At 42.2% G+C, this 22275-nt stretch overlaps 1 long non-coding RNA gene across 1 annotated transcript in view; it reads left to right on the top strand.

Annotated features, from left to right (window-relative positions):
• LOC143514432 (uncharacterized) overlaps window positions 1-22275 on the top strand; it is a 194519-nt gene that overhangs the window by 107561 nt on the left and 64683 nt on the right. Inside the window, exon 4 of the long non-coding RNA XR_013130874.1 lies at window positions 3118-3187. This is a non-coding gene — a long non-coding RNA (uncharacterized LOC143514432). The remainder of the gene's footprint in view (window positions 1-3117; window positions 3188-22275) is intronic.

Here is a 22275-nt window from a genome sequence, read left to right as displayed (position 1 = left end):
TGTGTGTGTGTGTGTGTGTGTGTGTGTGTGTGTGTGTGTGTGTGTGCGCGCGCGTGCGTGCACATGTTAATTTGTGTGCTTGTGTTTTATTGTAATTTTTTGTATATTGTCACTGTCAGATGGAAAACCCATTTTTCCAACATGCCCTTTTTCTAGAGCACCAATAAAGTTGTACCTTAGAAGAGCAGTGGAAATAAGCCCCAAACAATGGAATCTAAGCATATTTCAAGAGGATAATGAAACAGAGTAAATGTAAAAACCAACACAACATTAATCTATTTAATAAATCAACATTAACTAATGTGGCTAGCTTGTGTTTTAAAAATACTCAATTATTTTGAAGGATCATGTATATGATTTACATATGGACAGTTGAAATTTATAAAGACACTAGCTGGCTAGCATTAACTGGCTGAACTTCATTAATGTGGCTAGCTTGTGAAGTAGTGAAGTTCAGCCAGTTAATGCTAGCCAGCTAGTGTCTTTATAAATTTCAACACTGTCCATATGTAAATCATATACATGCTCCTTCAAAATAATTGAGTATTTTAAAAAGAAATATCTCAAGCCTTGAAGGTTTGGATGAACACAAGGCAGACAGGTTTTGTCATATTCTCAAACCACGCAGTGTATATACACTCACCTGCCACTTTATTAGGTACACCTGTCCAACTGCGCATTAACGCAAATGTTGAATCAGTCAATCACTTGGCAGCAACTCAGTGCATTTAGGCATGTAGACATGGCCAAGACGATCTGCTGCAGTTCAAACCAAGCATGAGAATGGGGGAAAAATGATTTAATTACTTTGCACATGGCATGGTTGTTGGTGCCAGACTCAGACTCAGGGTCTGAGTATTTCAGAAACTGCTGATCTACTGGAATTTTCACGCACAACCATCTCTAGGGTTTACAGATAATGTTCTGACAAAGAGAAAATATCCAGTGAGCAGCAGTTCTGTGGGCACAAATGCCATGTTGATGCCAGAGGTCAGAGAATGGTCAGACTGGTTCAAGCTGAACGGCAACAGTAACTCAAATAACGTCGTTACAACCGAGGCATACAGAAAAGCATCTCTGAACGCACAACACATCGAAGCTTGAGGCGGATGGGCTACAGCAGCAGAAGACCACACCGGGGGTCACTCCTGTCAGCTAAGAACAGGACACTGAGACTACAATTCGCACAGGTTCACAAAAATTGGACAATAGAAGATTGGAAAAACGTGGCCTGGTCTGATAGGTCTCGATTTCTGCTGCTACATTCAGATGGCAGGGTCAGAATTTGACGTCAACAACATGAAAGCATGGATCCATCATGTCTTGTATCACCAGTTCAGACTGGTGGTAATGGTGCAATTATATGGGGGATATTTTTGTGGCACATTCTGGGCCCAATTGAGGATCATGTCAACACCACAGCCTACCTGAGTTTTTTTGCTGACCACATCCATCCCTTTATGACCACTGGTTTCTTGAACACGATAATGAGTTCACTGTACTCGAAATGTCTCCACAGTCACCAGATCTCAATCCGATAGAGCACCTTTGGGATGTGGTGGAATGGGAGATTCACATCATGGATGTGCAATCAACAAATCTGCAGCAACTGCATGATGCCATCATGTCAATATGGACCAGACTCTCTGAGGAATGTTTCCAGTACATTGTTGAATATATGCCATGAAGGATTAAGGCAGTTCTGAAGGCAAAAGGGGGTCCAACCCGGTACTAGCAAAGTGCACCTAATAAAGTGGCTAGTGAGTGTGAGTGTGTGTGTGTGTGTGTGTGTGTGTGTGAGAGAGAGAGAGAGAGAGAGAGAGAGAGAGAGAGAGAGAGAGAGTTAGTCCATAACATGCATATTCTGGCATTGTATCAGCTGAGTGTGGCTTATCTTATGTATGTTGTTAACACTATGGTTTGGTGAACTCTGTACGACAGCATGGATGAGTCAAAGATTTAGGCCCCACAGAGTTCAGTCACCCTCACAGCCAACAGTGACCTTTCCCAGGGTCTGCTGAGGAGCTGGCCTTACTTCTCTGTCTGGAGGCTGCGTCTTCATTCATTGGAAAGCTCTATTCCCTTAAGGATAGTGAGCTCATATTTGTCTGCAGCTGTTTATCACACCATCCAACACACAAACACACTCCCATGCCTGAAGAAGCATGTGTTATTTTCCAAATTGTTGCTTAATGGCTTGATTTAGCACAGTTTTCATTGGTTATCTCTGGTTTGCTTAATTGCAACTCAAAGGACACTTTTATATAGTTTAATGGGAAATAATCTTTCACATGTTCTTTCAGAACTTTTCATAATAAACTGTTACATCTTGAGCAGAAGATGTTTGTTTTAAAATATGTACTGTATATGGGTCTAAGAGTTTGGGTTTGTGTATTTATGTCTATATCTGATTATGGCTGCTGATGTCTACCTTTGAATATGGGTCTTTCCTCTCTCTGCCTCTCTCTCTCTCTCTCTCTCTCTCTCTCTCTCTCTCTCTCTCTCTCTCTCTCTCTCTCTCACACACACACACCTTTAGCACTGTAGACTGTATGTCAGTTTGTGCAGATTGGCACCACATGTGTTGAGCAGCTTTGAACCTCACCGATCTTAGGCGTGTCTGTCCACATGTTAAATGGATCACCCCACAGGAACCAGCAGACACGCATCAGGTTCCTTTTCTTCCTCAGCGACTAGAATACACCTCGTCTGACCAACATTCTTAAATACTTAGATGAGAAGTGTTTGTTTCCACAACCCCTGAATTGCTCTCCTCCTGGTTTGCCAGGATGGGTATATTTGATATATCTTTTGACTGCCTCTCTTCCCTGTGCTTTGGAGGTTTATCCAACTGCGCATCAGTGTTTGGTCTAATAAATTCCTTGTAGAAGACGTCAGAAAGCCTGTTGGTGAATGAACACTTTCATGTCTGTGTGAAATAAACAGCAAACATCATAAAAAAATAACACAAGGCTGTAAAAAAAAATGCACGCACTTGAACGGAAACACCCCTCCTTCTCTTTTAAACTGATTCCAAATCAAGGAAAACAATGTTTTCCAAGATATACAGATATCGGAGGCCTCTCCTCTCTTAGGACTGGTATTATTTTGTTTCAGATGTGCTGAGACCAGCTGTCCTGTCTGTCTCAGATCAATCACACGGACTGACCAAGCTAAGCTGTTCGAGGTAAAAATGCTTTCTTCTTTTCCAATTATGTGTTTTATAACATATGAATTGTTCTTTCTTCTCATTCCTCCTCTTGGCATGGATATATTCTGTATGTTTTGTTGTGGTGGCTAATGTGTTTTTTTTCCCATATCTACCTTGTCTGTGTAATAAACATACACATCAACCTACTCATGTCCTGTTTTCTCAAACTCTGAAAAGACTGGTGTCATTGGGTGATATGTTAGTGTTAATCTGCAGTGTCAGTTTTGCAATGTACCATATGCACCTCTGTCTGCATTATGCATTTTTTTTACTGTGTGTTTGAATGTATGTTTGTTTATGTTTGTGCGTGCGTGCGGGTGTGTGCACGCACGCCCCCCCTGAGTGTTTTCCGCCTCTGACCACATCGGCTAAGGCATAATCTTGGGTTCACACTCACTCACTCCTCTATAAAAATGTAAATCTTGTTTTGTTTTTGATCACCGCCATCCCAGCAAAAATTTGGTGAAATGACACGGTTGTTGGGACTTCCGATTACATGCCTGTCACTCTGCAATCTGCTGGAGACGCTGTTGCTCACTGGGGGAGCCTGCCAATTATGCACCCTGCCAGACCAGCCAGTGTGCTGCTGAGCTGCTGACCTCTGATAGCCCTCAGCCGCCCCACATATAAACCTGCATAACACTCTTTCCTGTGTAGTTTTCTTATTTTCTCATTTATCTCTCAAGTCTAATGGTGGAATATAGGCAATTACATTTTTGTGTACATTTGTGTGTGTGTGTGTGTGTGTGTGTGTGTGTGTGTGTGTGTAGGTGTATATATATTGTATAAGCTTGGTCTGATCTTTACTTAACATGCCCATAACTGTCATTCTCTTTATCTCTGAAGACTTTCTTTTTGATTTTCACATAGCCTATATTCCACTGTGTGCTAGAGACAGCTGAGGTTAACCCCTTCTGGGGTGATCAGACAGGGGAGTAGCCTGGGTCCTTGGGAGAAGAGTAGATGGACTGACTTCTCATGGGCTGCCTGACCCAAAGTGTGATAATTTTAGACTTCAGCCTCTCGCATGGTCTGGAGCAGGGACGCCATTTGGAAATAAACTTGGAATTTAGCTTAATTGCAGTTTACAGATTTAGGAGGGGCCGACGTTTTGGCTTTATTTTCTTGCATAAATAGAGTGTGAGCGCAGGCCAAAGACATGAGGTTTAGAAGCCACAGAAGAAGTCTCCGAAACGTCAGGGGCTGAGAGGACACTGAACTGCAGAGTCTGAGAATTGTCTTTTTCTCAGCAGAAACAACTTCCTCAAGCCTCTTCTAACCCCCACATAGGATTAAACCTGAAATCATACAGCTCCAAAAGTTTATTTAATAGCCACATTTTTATTCACTTATATAAACTGCTAGGTTTATTCAGTCCATGATCCATATCTTAAATATATAAACATCTGTATATATATATATATATATATATATATATATATCGAACTTAGGAGACATTGTGTTGTAATACAGTGAATTGAGAATATGATCATCCTGCACTTTATTCAGGAGTATTAATATGCATGCTTTCTTTCTCATCACTCATAGTTAATGGTTTCTCTTGCACCTGCAAACGCTGCATTCTAAAACAGACCGTCTGCAGCATTATCATTTTGAGTTTTATCATTTCCATGATCATTTTCCTATTATAGTTACTCCTAATAAATTTAGAGATATGAATTCTTGGCAGTAGATCTGATGAATGGCGCAGCTGTAATTTACCTGATTTATGAGAGTGACATCATATCCTCTTAAAGTATTCAATAATATGTACATATTTTAGTGGGAGAAGCCTTTGAGCGAGACAGTGTGCATACTCCATTGTCAGCCTCAGTGCATCACCTGCAGGCGTTCATGACAGAGAGCCTGTCAAATCTGTGCAGCCTCACCCGTCTGTCTCTCCACAGTGGCTCTTTTCTTGAGAGCTGTATTGGGGTCAAACGCAGTAAAAAAAAAAAAAAAAACAAAACAAAACAAAAAAAAAAGTCTATTAATAAGCCATGTCCTATTGGGGACCTTGTTGCTAGAGTAATAAGTCACGGATAGTTAGAGGGTGTCACTGTCTTTTCTTGGCAAACACACATCAAAGTGGAAGAGTAACTTCAAGCTTAAGAAAACAGGCTTTCCACTGGGTTGATCCATTTGGTGAGAGACGCAGAGGGGTGGGGGGAGAGGGGTGGGGGTAAGAAGTGCGAGGTCAGGGGTAGCAATGATATCATTGTTGTCATTTATTCCTTATCCTGGGGACATCTCATTGGAGAACAAAGTCTCAGGGTTGATTTTCTGTGCATAGATGGTGCGGTAAGTTTGGCCTTGGGGCATTTGTGATTGGACGGTGTGTAGAACCCTGTCAGTCCTTTGACTGATACATGCAGCATTAGGCACTGCCACAAGCAAAAAAATAATATTTGAATTCATCAGTGTCATCAACATTTAGTTTGCTGCATTCTCACTTTGTGTTTTTATCTTCATCTATACGCTTACTGGTCAAGAGAAGGACACACACTTGAAGTGGTGGAGATCCTGTAATCTTCCTGTCCTTAAATAAGCTTCCAAAATCTAAGTTGGAAGTTTGGGCAAGGCTGAGCGGGGCTTTCGTCAGTGGGTTAGGGGCCTACGTGTGGAGAGAGAACATTTGCCAAGTTAAGATGGGTGGTATATTTGTCTTTCACCTCTAACATCCTCAACCCGTCCCTCTCCCACGCCCCCATGGGTGACTGATAAGAACGGCTGCAATCAGAGTTAATGGGCAGACGCAACTGAGAGGGAGTCACAGTCATGTGTGACAGGCTGTTCTTATTGCCTCTGCTGACAGATGGATAATGTCATTAGGGTAGGATGGGTGTGTGCTTTTACCCTTGCTCTGCAGTCTTTTCAGAGTGATGCAGGTGTTGGTGTTATGCCTCTTAATTACTTCCCTCTGTGTCTGCAGGATTCATTTAACTTTCCGTGTTTACCACTTTCATAAAAGTCGGTTCACTATGTCACTACCCAATAACTAGCCAAGGTTTAAAGATTTTCTGTCCGATTAACAGGCTATGATAACGTCACCCATCTGCTGAAGCCCGCTGCTGACGTCAGAATGTGAGACCAGAATGTTTCTATTTGTTATGCATTCCTAACACCTATGACATTTAGTTCTGTTGCACAATTCTAAGGAACAATGTTAGAAAATGAATTAGCCCCACTAAGCAAGTATACTAAGCTAATTGTCTAATTGAAAACTTGAGCTATCCAGATGACTTTGAGACATTCTCATATGCTCAGAACCAGGAATGGTCTGGGAGTTTTACACTATGTTCAAATGCATTCTCTTTTAGTTCCTCCAGCACAGGTCTGACATTCTATTGACAATTAGTTTCAAACCAAATGGCAATTTTCATAAAATAGTACACTGGACATCAATTTTCACCTTGGAATCACTGCACATCAGTATGGTGCCAGATTTGAAGAATTTGAATGTTTTAACATTCACATATTTATTTCACATATTCTCTAACTATAACATTCTCCTACTGGTAAACTGTAGTCATTATCAGCTAATAATGGCTGATAAGCCATTAATTTCAGACTAATACAATATCACAATATACAGGGGGTCCTCGGGTTACGTCAGTCCCGAGTTACGATGTTTCGTGGTTACGACACATTTCCCATTGACTGTATAAAGCCTTGTTTCGACTTAAGTGGTTTTGCGTCGTAAACGTCATAATGCGAACTTCGTGTTTGTTGTGCGCGGCGGAAGAATACACGGTTAATGTGGCTTGGGACCGAGGAGGACGGCGTCACCCCAGTCGCATTGTACGCCATTTTAGCTTACAGTCGTTAGGATAGGATAAGTCCTTACAGTATGTTATTTACGTACAGTATGTACGTATGTTCCGACTTACACCGAAAATCAGTTTACAACGCAATGTAGAAACAGATCAACGTAGTAAGTCGAGGACCCCCTGTATAATATACAATACAGTCTGGCAATTCACATTGAAATCATTACTCTATGAAAATAAGAAACTTTATAGAGCAGTCAATATGCCTGTTCATCCTTGAAATGCATCTTTTAGATAATAATGTTTTTTAAGGGAGAAATGTTTATTATAGGAAGACTGGTGTGTCAGTCTAGGTTTCTTGCCATTATGGTTCAGTAAGTAACAGAGAAAAGGAAAGAAAAAACATAAAAAGGGAACTCTCGACCAGATTTAAAATGCAAAACAATCCATCCTTCCTAATAAAACATTTAATGTCATACCTATATGCAAAGAACCCTCCAAGCATCCTTTGCTACGACTTGTAAAGGCAATATGCCTTCACAAAATGACATCATCCAATAAAGCCATGTCTTTCTTGTGTGTTCATGAAAAATGGACTCGCCATTGAAGTTCAACACACAGATCTAACATACATCAAGTCACAGAGCTCCAGGCCGTAATGAAACATTTTAAGGAATGTCATGGTGGAGCCTGTAGCTATCACCTGGACATAATGCCTGACATGTTGGAACAGCCCAAACTGGAATCGTAGAACGGGAGAGTATGAGAGATTCAGCTGACGGAGAACTGAGATGAATGCGATGACCATGTTGCGTTCCGTTTTCCCTCATAGATTTTTGCTGTGTAAACACATCATTGCCCTGGAAATGACACATAGATGTCACATAGAAGCACTGATTTCACTTCACAAATCAAAGCTGCTTATTCTGGCAAATATTGGCTTTCTTTTCCTCTTTCCTCTTTCAAAGCAAGCCTTCCATCTGCATCCATTTTATATCCTATCCTCTCCCAAGCCCACATTTCTCTCCACTGAATTATATTTGAATCATATTCACAGGCCTAGTGAGACACTTTCTTATGTTTTGAAGATGCTCCAGATTCTGCTTCTGGTGCTGTCTGTTTATCTGGTCTTTTGTGCAGAGCTCCCAAAGTCACTTGTACACATGGAACAGAGGCTTTCTGTTCACTGCTGCTAATGGTAAGCAACATATCTCCCAGCTACACTAAGATGTCTCTGTTGTTAACCCTGAAACTCACCTCCTGTGCTTAACTGTCGGCTTTGTGCCAATGGTTGGGGTTTCAGCAGAATTGATGTGGGATTCAGGACAGTGTAGTGCTTGAGTAGAACATGTCTTGTTTCAAGTACTTTGGGGTGTCTCCACTCTCCAATAGGAACTTTTTAGCCAATTATAAGTTTAAATCCAGCCATGACCCACCTATAAGACTTTATTCAACTAAGAGTGATAGCACAACTTTAATTCTCAACAAATCCATGGTAGATGTAGTTTTGTGATAAAGCATTGGATTACTGTCAGTTGTCTTTCTGTTTATTCAAAAAATAAATAAAACCCCATAATAGAAACAAATTGCAGATTGAAGATCACATGTCCCCAAAATAAGCCTGAAATCCTAGTGTCTCTGTGTGGTTCTGTATTGAATATGATGGTTTATATAATATATCAGTGTGTTAGTGTCCAGGTTGCAGGCAGACCGGCCTCATTCAAAACATATGGGCTTGTGTAGCCTCCATAAAAAAGGCCTGAGCACCATCACCCCTTTGATCTTACAACCTCAATCCCACTCCACTGGGTCAGCCCTTCTAAGAAAACAGGGTGAGGGCAGATATTCTTGGACAGCCTCCAAGGCTAATCCAGCATGTATGCGCGGCAGGCATTACCTGGCTGGGCTGGGCCGCTCTCAGGTAGCCCTTCGGGGCATGTGCGGAATGTAACTGCATGCCAACACTGCACACATGCCTGCATGCTGACTACCAGAGAACTGTCCAAACACAGGGGCCTCTGTTAACGGAGTGGGGACTGGAGTTTTGAACTAAAGCAATAATGTGTTTTGCAAATAGCACTGTTAGAAAAAGGGTTACACCCGTCTGGGTTAGGATGAATGTAAGTGTAAGTGATTTGAGTGCAGTTGCGAATTGTGTGTGTTTTTTGTTTGTTTGTTTATGTTTGCTTGATTCAAGGTGCAGGTGACAATCTGGCATGTGGTAATGGTTTTCTGTTCTGAATGTGGGTATGTGTTTGTGAGCCGTGTGTAAGACATTTGAGATGTGTGGGATGCGTGAGACACAGAGGGTGAGAAATGCACTTATATAAAAAGAGGTAATGGTTGAAATTCTACACAGAGGAGCTTGAGTGTTTTTGTATTTGTATGAGCACGTATGTGTGTTGTTGTTTGACTCAGTGGAAAGAGTTTGGCCTGACTCTCTTGTTTGGGATAATTGTATGTTGCTGTGGTCTGTGGTCCCTTCTCTGTCTCTCTGTGGGCAGGGCAACAAGATCCACATTTAGGATCAGTGTCCTGGATTATGGGCTGGTGGACCAAGTAGACCACCAGCCCTCAATAAGCACCCAAAACAGGTGCCCGAAGACCAGCACCTGGGCTGCTCTGTGCTCTTCCTTTCAGGATGTACTGGAACATTTTAATGACAGATGAACCAAACAGTGAATTTTATGTTGTGACACTCCTTCCTTTGGGAATACTTTTCAACTTTTGACTTAATAAAAATAGAGAATCGAGCCCAGTTTTTCAGTTCATCCTGTTTTGTATTTTGTCGTCGTTAATTATCCTGCATATTCTTTATTATTTTTTTAATCTGACATATTAAAAAGGCAAAATACATATACAAAATGGAAGAGACATATTGGGTATCCAATGGGCAGTAGTACTGTTGTCGTGTCTCAGCAGTGAGAACTGCACCTCTACTCTTCCATGACAAAATGGGAAACTTCAGTTTGAAATGTTCACATAGTAATCATTGTATGGTTTTTTTATCTGAAACTCTGTAGAGCTCCTGCAGTTTGTCCTTACATTTCCATTAGCCCCATCATGCCAATAATGCAAGTTATTCCCTTTTCATGCTCCTGTTATCAACAATAATCAATCGGTAACCTTGTGTGGTTCTGCCATTGCCTGATGAACACAGTATCAATGAATACAGTATATGAGAAGTTATGTTACAGTGGTCCAGTCCCTTGTGTAGTGTTATGTCAGTCCAGCGGTCTCCCTGTGTGGCAGGCCTTATGGTGAGTGCTTGCATGAGAAGGCGTCGTCTTTCATGTTTTGTCCACTTCTCTAGCAGCCCGTGCTTGTAGGAGGATGCTTTGCAAGGTGCACTGCTTCTTAGCGCAGAAAAGGAGTCCGAGGAGCCGATCCTAAAAGCCGAGCCAGTTCTCGGGTGACTTTAAGCTCAGGAGTGGCCCTTCAGAACCTTTAGATGTGGATCTGTACACCAGCCCAGGACCCCCCTCACATCTGCCATGCCACTGTCTCTAGCTCCAGACTTCCCTAGCCTGGAGCTCTTTGAACGCTGGTATGAACAGCAGATTGTTTTCAATTAATAACTGACAGAGTGAAGAGAACAACTCATATGGTGCTGCTTTAATGTTCCAACCTAAATGGAAGCAGATTCATTAGGTCCCATGTTTTCAATCCAGTGCCCGCCGTGCATGTCTCGTTCAGAAGCACATGGAAGCTGGGGCGAGACGCTCTGCTGGGCTAGTTCCCAGGGAAGGCTGAAGGAAGCAAACACTCTTATTTGAACTCATGGCCCAGCCTCGAATGCCCTTCTGTAGTACACCGATGCCAATGCCATTAGCCTTCTGATAGTTTTCACGGTTCGTAGCTGCCAGTGTTGTGTAAACAGTTAGAAACGAAAACCAGATTTATCTGTGTCTGCACTCTAGCCGCACGCTGGTCAATCAGCGTAATGGTTTTTATATCCCCAAAGGAGCTACATAATCCAGCACAGCTCACCCACAATTACAATATTAAACATGAAGTCATGTTCTCATGGTCATAGCACAAATAGAAAAATAAAGTACATAATCGTGATCTTATTCGTATTATCAGTAGGTGTGGTTTGGCATGAAGCTGCAAGCATAATTACACACCAACAGTCTGATTCACATTTTCTGATAGATTCACACATTCAGTCACTGCAACCTGGTTTGTTCTTATTTAGGATGTAGCCTGTTCATAATAGCCTGAGGTGGCATAAATAGTGTACAACAACAAAAGGACTGTAAGAAATTGGACAGCACTTTTATGTTCGGACTCCTTTGAAGTCAGGGAAAAAAACTATTTTAGTCTTACATCTGGACTAAGAGTTGGTCTCGGGAAGTGGTAACATTTAGTTTAGCTTAGTAACAAAGTAGGTTTTAAAATGTGACTGTATCAGCAAATTGGAATGTCACATCTCCAGGTGTGCCATTCCACCCACATCACCAATGCATTTACAATGCTGCCCACAAAAATAGCAGTTGGGCAGAAAAAAATGCTCTCTGCAAAAAGTGCCCTAAAGTGCACTATGAAAATGCCCCGGAGAATGCGAAACACTTCCAGAATTCTCTCCAAAGAAAAACCCTTTTTAGTGTAGTGTATTAATACAGCAGTAATTCAAAAATGACAGCCATTTTTGACAAGCCCGAAGCTACAGCCAATGTAATCCATCCCAGCATAACCACACCTGGCTCTCCGTCTTCTTCTCCAGACTCCGCATGCCATTAAACGGAGTCCCATCAAGACTGAATCTATTACTCAACTCATTAGCAGCATCTGCCCTGATTTAGCTTGAACAATATGGTAGCTTTTGGTTATTAGTACAACATGACTGCTTTACTGCGAAATGTCCTCAGCAGTTTATCTGAAGACTGCTTCCACCCAGTAGCTGGATTTATGTGTTCGCCCACTCTTCTGTAGTGTTGACCTTCTTGATTCCTCCGCTACTGTCAAGTCAGAAAGATTCTTTAGAAGGACATTGTAAATTCCTGTGTACTTTGAAAGCAGAATACACTTGACGTCTTGTCTGAATGAGACTTCCTCGACTACAAATACAATATCATCATCAGATTCCTAGTAGACAAGCATCAGTGCTGCACAGTGCTCTGTGATCGCTTGCCTGGACTGGCCCAGTTGTTGCTGCGGGCAGATGAATAAAAGAGCAGGTGTGATTGGAAACAGTGACCTATAGGAGAACCCAATCTGCAGTTCATTTCAACCAATTACTGATTGTATCTGTACCTGTCAGTCAACCTCACTGTATACACAGCTAAACATAGTCTAAGCTTCTTTGTGAAGTGGTTATACAAAAGAAGTCAAGTGTCACGGAGAATACACTGTCAATCTGTCATCGCTTTGTTTTCATTGTAAATTCTTCTTTGTGATCACTTTTTAATCAAAATAATGTGGTTAGTGTGTGTTTGTGTCTGTGTTTAAATCTGATTTGGAAACTTATGAGAGATACTCCAGGTATGCAGTGTTATGGAAGGAATCAAGTAAATTAAACACATTCCATTTTATTTCATACAACTTCTGTCTTTGACCACAGTCTGTGTGTAGTAGAAAATTTAAAAGGTTGTATAATTCAGCAGAAAGATGAAGAATCAGCATTACCTCGACCCCATTACTTCAGAGCCATACGCTCACACCTCTACTGTGTGACGGACATGCTTTATAAGCACAATGGAGAATATTTCATCCATTTCAGCTCCTGTGACCAAAGCTCTGGCTGACTGAGCCCTCTGTTTATGTGAAGTTGTTGAAATCTACTCAACTCTGTCTGCCCAACTGCTCATTAACTTTTTCAGTGCTATCAATCAGGAATTACCTACAGTATGATAGATCATATATATATATATATATATATATATATATATATATATATATATATATATATATATATATATATATATATATATATATATATATATAAACTCTGTCATTCATTGCTCTATTAATTTGTCTTTCATTTAATTCACAAATAGTAAAAAAATGTGTTAACTACAGCCTAGGAGCTGTCGATCTTTTAGGGTAAACAAACAGAGGTATTTTGCTGTGATTACACCCAGAGATCAGTTAGCAGCTGCTGCGTGCTAAGTGTTTTTACAGCAGAGTCACAGCCCTGGAATCTACACACAGAGAGAAAAAAACTCACACATCGTTACAATTAAATGGGGAAGAGCTGAGCTTTTTTTCTGAAATTATGAAGTAATATAAGAATTTAACTGTTGTGATAGCAAAAATATTTTGTTTACTGTAAGCCCAACAGTTCTAGGGAGGCAGCCAGAAATAACCATGGTGACCATAATTAAAAACATTTACGAACATGATAATGTCAATATTACCAGAAGTGTGTTTGTGTGTGTGTGTGTGTGTGTGTCACTTAACACTCTCATATCAGGGTCTCTGCCTTACTGTCAAGCATCATATTTTCCCATGTAATCAAAGCATTGCAATTACAGTGTCTGGTCAGTTTTATTTCATTGTTTAGGTTCATGTGGTTCATACTTTTTGTGCTGGTGCGTAAGTAAAAAAAAAATATGAAGTACATAGAAAAAACAAAGCGCAGGAGAAAGATTCCATCTGTTTGATTATGAAAGCTGATTTGCCTTTTGATTGGGGTTATTGGGATTACGTTACAGGGTTTCCTCTGGGATTCCTATGCTGATCAATTCTCCCAGTGCCACAGCATCTGCTGGCTTGTTTCTGAGATGTAGGTCATGTTTTTTTTTCTCTTGAAGAGCACCTTCTCCAGCAGCAGCAGTTTCCAGTCCTGCTTAGCTTCATGAATTTCAGGCAGAAGAAACTAAAAAGGGAAGATGTGAGAACAGAGCCTGAAATAAGACTGTGGCTGTGAAAAGGTCGAATATACTTTAGCCACAGAGGAACTGCTGACTTTGATTCTGTAAAGCTGGAACCCAAATGGCTATTTCAAAGTCTAAAAAGGACATGGAATATTTGTCAGGAAGTGCCCTGTTGAATAAAGTTGGAAGGTGTCTTCTCACGTAAGTGGAACTGACATCCTCTACCGCACAATCCCATGTGCTGCTGGAAGTCTGCCTTTGTTGCCGGTCAGCTATGCAGACCTATTTGCAATGTTTAGGGTTAAGACCTGAGAGTCCCAGGATACTTCAACAGTCCAGCAGGTCTGTCTGCCTGGAGTTTCCAGGTTCTGGTCTTTCCTAAAAGAAAGGTCATGCCCTGAAAGGGAGAGTCAGAGGGAAGAGACTTTAATGGACACTAGCAGGAGCCAATCGGTGGACACCATTCCTCACATTTTGGAAAGACACTTTCAGGGCCATAAACTCTTTTAGAAGAGGTGTCTTCTGCAGCTGGGAAAATCCTGCCTTTACACCGTGACAAAGGCCAAGACACTGGAAAAATGATCTCTAGCATTCTGTTATCTGGTTTTTAGTGCTCTCAGAAGGGACTTTTTAGTAAACTGTCAGCCTGAATGAGATGAGATTTAAAATGTTGTGGCAAGGGATTGCAGATGGTATTATGGCCTATTGGCCTTTAAAAGTTATAAAAGTGAATAGATTTTCCTCTGTTTCTTCTTATTTTTTGTTTTCACCCTGTGCTTGTCAGTACAAATCTAGACTCAGATTGTAGGATCCAGATTTCTCTTCAAGGCTTGATGAGAGTTGTAGGATTGAAGTGATAAAGGCTTAATGCATTTGACACAATCACTACTAGCCGTCAATACATACAGTGGAAATGCATGAAAGGAAAGATTGTCAAGACAGCCAAGAAGAGTATGAGAAGAAAGAGAAGACTGAGGAGGAGAAATAAGTGAAGAGAGAGAGAGAGAGAGAGGAGGCTCTGCACCAGTACACTAATGAAGCAGTGACATCAGAAGTGAGTGGGAAAGAGGAAGAAAATTTCAACAACTCCTCTAGGAATCATCACCTCCTTTAATAAGATCCAGACAGGTGTGTGTGTGCCTCTCATCCAGGTGCACAGCAGAGAGTTGAGGGGGAAAGGCGTATAGGGTGGGTAGGGGGGGGGGGGGGGGGGGGGGGTTACCTGGTCAGTAAAACTACTGAGTTGAAGGAGAAAATTTAGTCAGTTCAGCAGTTGAATGTAATGAATAAACTCCGAATTCCACAGTACTGTGGTAAAAGGGGAAAAGTGTATGAAGAGTTGGTTGTGATATTGAGGAGCTCGTATTGTTTATGCCCTTTCTGGACTCTGTGGTGTGGTGCCTCTCCCTCCCCCTGCTTCTCTCCTCACCCCTCCCTCCCTGCGCACTGGAGCGTAACGGGAGACACACGAGGAGCCGTGGATGAGAGGAGTCAGTTAGCAAAAGAGAGAGAAGGCAACACAGCTGCACATGCACACACATACGCGCACGCGGCCGCACAGATACTCACACATGCGTGCGTACACTCTGGAGCTTGGCGTGGCCAACCAGCATGCAAAGGTGAGCCTCTGCTCTTACTGCTTTGTGCGTATGTGTGAGGATCCGCTCGCAAGGAGATTAAAGGAAATGTAAACCTCGGTAGGAACTGTTAAACAACAAGTCAAGGTTTTCACATATTTTGTTTCCTTTTGCTGGACTACTGTATATGTGAGTGTGTGTGTGTGTGTGTGTGTGTGTGTGTGTGTGTGTGTGTGTGTGTGTGTGTGTGTGTGTGTGTGTGTGTGTGTGTGTGTGTGTGTGTGTGTGTGTGTGTGAGTTTGTGAGTAGGCGTAACTGCTACACTTATGCTAAGTGTGTCTTTAAGACTCTGTCATTAGCCGTCACTGTGCAGCATCATAAACAACGTGTGTGTTCTGTGGTACATGTGTTGTATGTGACACTGCATGTGTACCTGTTCATTTGGAGTTTATTTAGGGTTTATGTAGCTGCAGAGAAAAATATCTAAGTATAAACAGAATCACTTCTGCCACTGCTACACTGTTATGATGAGGAACTAAACACTTAAGAGATGTTCCATGAAGCATGGCACTGATGCTACTGGAACTGCATCATAGACAAAAGAGAGAAAAGCCTGACTCTTAATGATTTTGTGCCCTAACTCTATCAGTGCTCCATCCGTTTATCAGTGAATTCCATATCAGTTGCTTAAAGGCAAGAAGCTGACACATGTTCTCTGAGTGGTATAAGGACTTGTAAATGGACATTAAAATGTGACTTTACCCAGTGAGGTTCAGAGGGATGCAGACACACCTCACTGCACCATGCCATGTCTCTGTGGTGTCCTGGTGTGAGTGGTAAACATCTGTGCAGTGCCAAGGTGTCCCCATCCTGCACAGATAAGGGCAGGTCAGCTGCAGGTCCAGTACCTAATGCTGTTTTACAGTTCAGTGAGTGTCAAAATGAACCTAAGTTAGTATACTTATTATACTTATTAGTATTATATATTATATATATTATTATAATTTTGGTTAATCCAAAAACATATGTGGATCCACTTACAGGTAAGTCATTCCAGAGGGATACTCTAATACTCTAAAGGGACAGACAGAAGGTGCTGGAATTTCAGATATTTGTCACTAGTATTTCTGCTCTCTCTCTCTCTCTCTCTCTCTCTCTCTCTCTCTCTCTCTCTCTCTCTCTCTCTCTCTCTCTCTCCCCCTCCCTCCTCCCTATTTTCTTCCCTGTGGCTCTTTCCACAGCAGCATGCTGTGTCCTGTCACTCGGTGTGTGTGTGTGTGTGTGCGCGCGCGTGTGTGCATGCAGGACGCTGAGTGCGTCTGTTTGAGTTTGGAAAATAAACTCTTGGCAGGGTTAAGCCATGTTAATTCCTTTTTTTCAGAAGCAAACAAGGCGAGATGCTTCCCTGGGCATGTCTTCTGTGTGCCAAACACTGGTAGATTTTATTTTTACCCAGAGGGCTCATGTAAGCTTGCTGTGTGTTTATGCAAGTGTGTGTGTGTGTGTGTGTGTGTGTGTGTGTGTGTGTGTGTGTGTGTGTGTGTGTGTGTGTGTGTGTGTGTGTGTGTGTGTGTGTGTGTTCAAGTGTACTTGAGTTTGTGTGTGCGTGTGTGTGTGTTCAAGTGTGCTTGTGTGTATGTGTGCACGTGTGTGTGTGTGTGTGTGTGTGTGTGTGTGTGTGTGTGTGTGTGTGTGTGTGTGTGTGTGTGTGTATGTATATGTATGTACAAATGTGTGTGTGTTCAAGTGTACTTGTGTTTGTGTGTGTGCGTGTGTGTGTGTGTGTGTGTGTGTGTGTGTGTGTGTGTGTGTGTGTGTGTGTGTGTGTGTGTGTGTGTGTGTGTGTGTGTGTGTCCATAATCTGGCTGTACTACAGCTCCACATGATGAAAAGAGAAGGGAATTTCTGAAAACACAGGTAGCATACCACATCTGGACTGTTTTGCCTGCACAGGTCTGTGAGTATTAAATAAAATGCAAAGAACACAGGTTCATTGCATGTGAAGAAAGATTGTCTAGACAATTGGTAATGGTAGTATGATCTAATTAGTGATTAATATGGCTGATGAAGATGACTTTCCAGGTATTCTCATTCTATCATACGCATCAGTGTTGTTCTTCTGTGTCCTTGCTGGAATGAATCTGGGCACCTGCTGTTTCTCTTATTTGAGGAAGCATTCTTCACATGTTACTTAATCAGCATGTGAACATATTAGCATCAGAGCAACATTTGGAATCTGCATTTTAAAATGCTCATTTAGATATTATCTGAGTGATCATGTTGAGCAATCTCATCTAAATTCGACATTCTAGCAACATCTGCATGTTGGTGGTGAAATGACTAGGAGAACCACAAGTGGTTAAAATGGCTCTGCATGTAAGTACACTACCTTGAAGTGAGAGAGGGCAATGGGGGGTGTGTCTCTGAGGTGGGCGTAGAAGACATGCCATGGAAGCGTGTCTGAGTAATGCCAGACATGAGGGTGGAGGAGGGCAGCTATCCCAGCCATGAGGGTGAAGGGGGGCAGCTATCCCAGCCGTGAGGGTGGAGAAGGGCAGCTATCCCAGCCGTGAGGGTGGAGAAGGGCAGCTATCCCAGCCGTGAGGGTGAAGGGGGGCAGCTATCCCAGACGTGAGGGTGGGGAAGGGCAGCTATCCCAGACGTGAGGGTGGAGAAGGGCAGCTATCCCAGCCGTGAGGGTGGAGAAGGGCAGCTATCCCAGCCATGAGGGTGAAGGGGGGCAGCTATCCCAGACGTGAGGGTGGGGAAGGGCAGCTATCCCAGACGTGAGGGTGGGGAAAAGCAGCTATCCCAGACGTGAGGGTGGAGAAGGGCAGCTATCCCAGCCGTGAGGGTGGAGAAGGGCAGTTATCCCAGACGTGAGGGTGGGGAAGGGCAGCTATCCCAGACGTGAGGGTGAAGGGGGGCAGCTATCCCAGACGTGAGGGTGGGGAAGGGCAGCTATCTCAGCCGTGAGGGTGGAGAAGGGCAGCTATCCCAGCCGTGAGGGTGGAGAAGGGCAGCTATCCCAGACGTGAGGGTGGGGAAGGGCAGCTATCCCAGCCGTGAGGGTGGAGAAGGGCAGCTATCCCAGACTGACTGCAGCCCCATGCCAGGGCAAGTTACATTGAATCTATAGCAAGGAAAACAGTGGCAATAGTGGTGAAAAAGGGAGCACACTGCCAAATGTATTCTGATATAGAAAATAAACATTGTGAGTGATGATGACAGAGGAGGGAGAAAGACTGGCCACAAGATGGCCCCATAAAATTCAAAAGGAAGCAAAAACAAATTGGTATGAATCCTTTTTTACCCTGAGACTTCCTCTATGAAAATCTCTCTCTCTCTCTCTCTCTCTCTCTCTCTCTCTCTCTCTCTCTCTCTCTCTCTCTCTCCATCAAAATCTTGTTCTTCTGCACTCCATTCCAGTCACTTGAGGGGGCACTTCTACCATCACCTGTAGGTGGGGCTGTTCTTCCCTCTCCAAGCCTGCCCACTTTATACAGCGCCTCAGGTTTGGTGCTACTCATGGATTTGCAGGTGCTCTCCATATCCAGTCCACTCCTGTCTACCCCCAGACACAGCCCAGAGCTACTGCAGTCTGCTAGCACGGGCTGCTTGAGAGCTGATGTAAGCGTGCCTGTGAACATGCACTGAACTGGGTTTTATTCGTTTAGTCAGAAGAATGCATGCATGCACAGACAGAAAGAAATGTAGATGCAGTAGGGATGTTGAAATTGTTGCTTTCACTTGGTCATTTGCTTAAGGCAAATGATAATACTTATAAAACGTATGTAAGCGTAGGTATTTGGTATGGGTGATTGGACCACTCCTGACAAAAAAGGACACAGGATGGAGACAGGTCCTGTAGCAGTCTATCTTTGTTTATTCACTCCAACTCTGTGGTCTCTCTACTTTTCCTTTCGTTTTCCACACTCCTTCCACTTTTCAAAATAAAAGCATTTTCTCAAAGAAACAACATTCTTTTTAGAACTAAAACTATGCGTGTGAACTGTTCAAATTGACATCTTACACATATAATACTTATTGCAGACTGTAAAAGAATCCTACTTTAAGCTAGCTGCATCTTCATCAGCACTGAGCTCTGGCTAATCTTGTCCACTGTTCAGTAGTCTTACACTACTGTTACTACCGATTTATGTAATCATTTTTCTTTTACAGTTCCAGTCAAATATTAGATACATTTAGAATTACGGTCACCTCAAGGAACTTCACTGCCTTCCTGGATTAATGCCTCCTTTTCTCTCTCAGCAGAATTATATACTTTCTTGCTTGCGACTAAACACAATATTTTAGCTTCTCAACTTTATCCAATTCCTGCTCTCTCTCTTTTAACTATTAATACGTATTATAAACTCATCATTGCCTGGTTAGGTTCCCCAGCCCCTAAAAATGGCAGTTATCACACTTTCTTCGGAAACCCAATGCTGACCCCTGTGATTTTAATAATTATCACCACATTTAAATTTTTACATTTCTGGCTAAAGTCTCAGACACTGTAGTTTCTACTCAGCTCAAAGCCCATTTGTTGGAAAATGATGTCTGGCAATCTTTTCAAGCAGGCTTTTTTACCCTTCACAGTACTGAAATGACTCTTGTTAAAATCATAAATGATGTTCCGTTAGCAACGGAACAGGTTTACTTTCCATTCTTAGCTTGTGCAACTTTTATGCAATTTGTCATTAAAATTTTTCTAGGTCTATCTAGGGTATCGCCATCTAGGAAAAACTTCACACTGACTCTGACTCTTTGAAATCTATTATCACTGCTGTTCTTCATGGTTTACCCAGCGGTCAGTATTAGGCCCCACCCTTTTTTAGAATTTACCCCATACATTGGAATGTAATATGAGGCATTATAATTTTGATTTCTTGTATACTTCTCAGTGGAATCCCTCATTACATCAGTCATATGTACCTGTTACTTTCATCTCAGCAATACTTCCAGACTTTACCAAAGGGGTTACTTTAGTTAACCCCTTCCTCTTTCTTTCCCCGTCAGTGTACATACATTTTGTTCAATTGTGTAGCCTATATTTTGCTTTATTTAAGTGTTTGCACTCTGCATTGTAGTTTTGACAGGTAGTCAAATTGTATTATTATTGTTGTTGTTGGCTAAATGAAAGCCAAATGATGGACAAAAGCTGGTAGTGTTTGCTGAATGCCAGCTAAGCAGTGTCCAAGCTCAAGACTGAGAACTGGCTGAATGGCTGAAGGTTCAGAACAGGCGATCAGAAGTATCTTAGAGCTCACTAGATACTGGCTGTACATTGGCTGAATGCTGTCTTAAGGCTGGGCGTAGTTCTCAGTAAGGCCTGCATCTGAGATGTTGTGTTGCAGGTTGTTTGTTCTTGTTTTCTAACCAGATCTATATGGTTGTGAGGGAGGGATTGATCACACCAAGCACTATTCTAGAATATTACTGAAAATCAGCAAGAGGTGGAAATATTACAGTTCAACAGAATACAGAGGGGACCAAATAACAAAAAACACTAACATTCTGTAATAATTTACACATACACACAAACACACGCACACACACACACACACACACACACACACACACACACACACATGCATGCGCGCACATACACGCACAATAAACAGGTATACAGAATTGATCAGTATTTTTGACACACTACTTTAGCAGGCCTCTCATACTCAATCCATATTTTTAATTTTATTTTTGTTGTTAATTAATTTTTTGGTCTTGGCTACAAAAAAACTTTCCTTTAGGAATTTTTTTCTGAAAAAAGGAGGTTTATTTTGAAAAGCAGACTATGTTCTGCCTAGTTCTTGTGTTTTTGATGTGGTAAATATGTCATGTTTTATGCTTTCCTAAACACCTTCATCTTAAACCAACACCAAGAGACTCGGTCATAAAGTGCAGGTTTCAGATTCCGGCCCTCATCAAGGGCAGGCGGCCCTGGGATTCAGCCTGGTCCTCTCTTGGAGGTCACAGGGGTCTGTGTGCAAAGATCAGAATCACTGGATAACAAGCTCTTCTTCTTGGAAACAGACGTTTTCATGATGTATCTGTTTTTCTTATGAAATCCATTCCAAGCAGATAAAAGCAAAGCTGTGCTGTCAGCATCAGTGCATAACCTGCCTCCAGTTTGTGTTTGTGTGTGTGTGTTTGTGTGTGCGCGCGCATGTGTGTGTGTGCGTATGTGTAGGCACGTGTGCATGTCTTGTCCAGTAGTCATGAAGCAGTAATTTTTGTCAAACCCCAGGCTCCCTAAGTGCATCCATTTAATATAGTGTTACCAGTAGGTGTTCTCTCTAGTGTACAGAGTATTTATAACTTTTGTCATCATAGAGAGACCACTGTATGTTGTGGGTCTTTTGGCCTTGGGGAGTTATCAGTACCAGCTCTGCCCAGTGGGAGTACTTCTGCAGTATGTTTTTACTTTTTACCATTTCCAAATCATTACCCTCTGACTGAGATGTTTATGGGTGTAAAAAGCAGGTCAGTGGCTTGTCTGTTGCCAATGTATTTATCATAAACTGTTCTTGAAATATTCTCACTGGTGGCAGAGCTTCAATGCAAATTCAAATTCAGATATGTTGCTGAACATTGCAGGCAGATTCCTCTTTAATCCTAGGGCTCTGTGAGTATGTGTGTGTGCGCATCTATATGTGTGTTAATTTAGAAACATCGGGCTGATAACTCCCATTTATCTTCCATGTGTGGGTGTGTATGTCTTGTGCTCTGAGATGAGATAGGTGTGATATAGAGCTCTCATCTGTTTCCCCTCCAGATCTTCTCTCCGTTCGTGAGGTGGGAGGGGATCTACAGGGATCTACACTCACTCTTCAGGCACTTACTTTACACATCTAAACTTTTGCCGGAAGGAACTCCGTCATGCTTTCTCCTGT

Source organism: Brachyhypopomus gauderio, chromosome 5 (assembly GCF_052324685.1).
Source record: "Brachyhypopomus gauderio isolate BG-103 chromosome 5, BGAUD_0.2, whole genome shotgun sequence".
NCBI classification, from domain to species: Eukaryota; Metazoa; Chordata; class Actinopteri; order Gymnotiformes; family Hypopomidae; genus Brachyhypopomus; species Brachyhypopomus gauderio.
The sequence above is the reverse complement of the archived record's forward strand: the minus strand, read 5'-3'. Positions and strand labels throughout refer to the sequence as shown.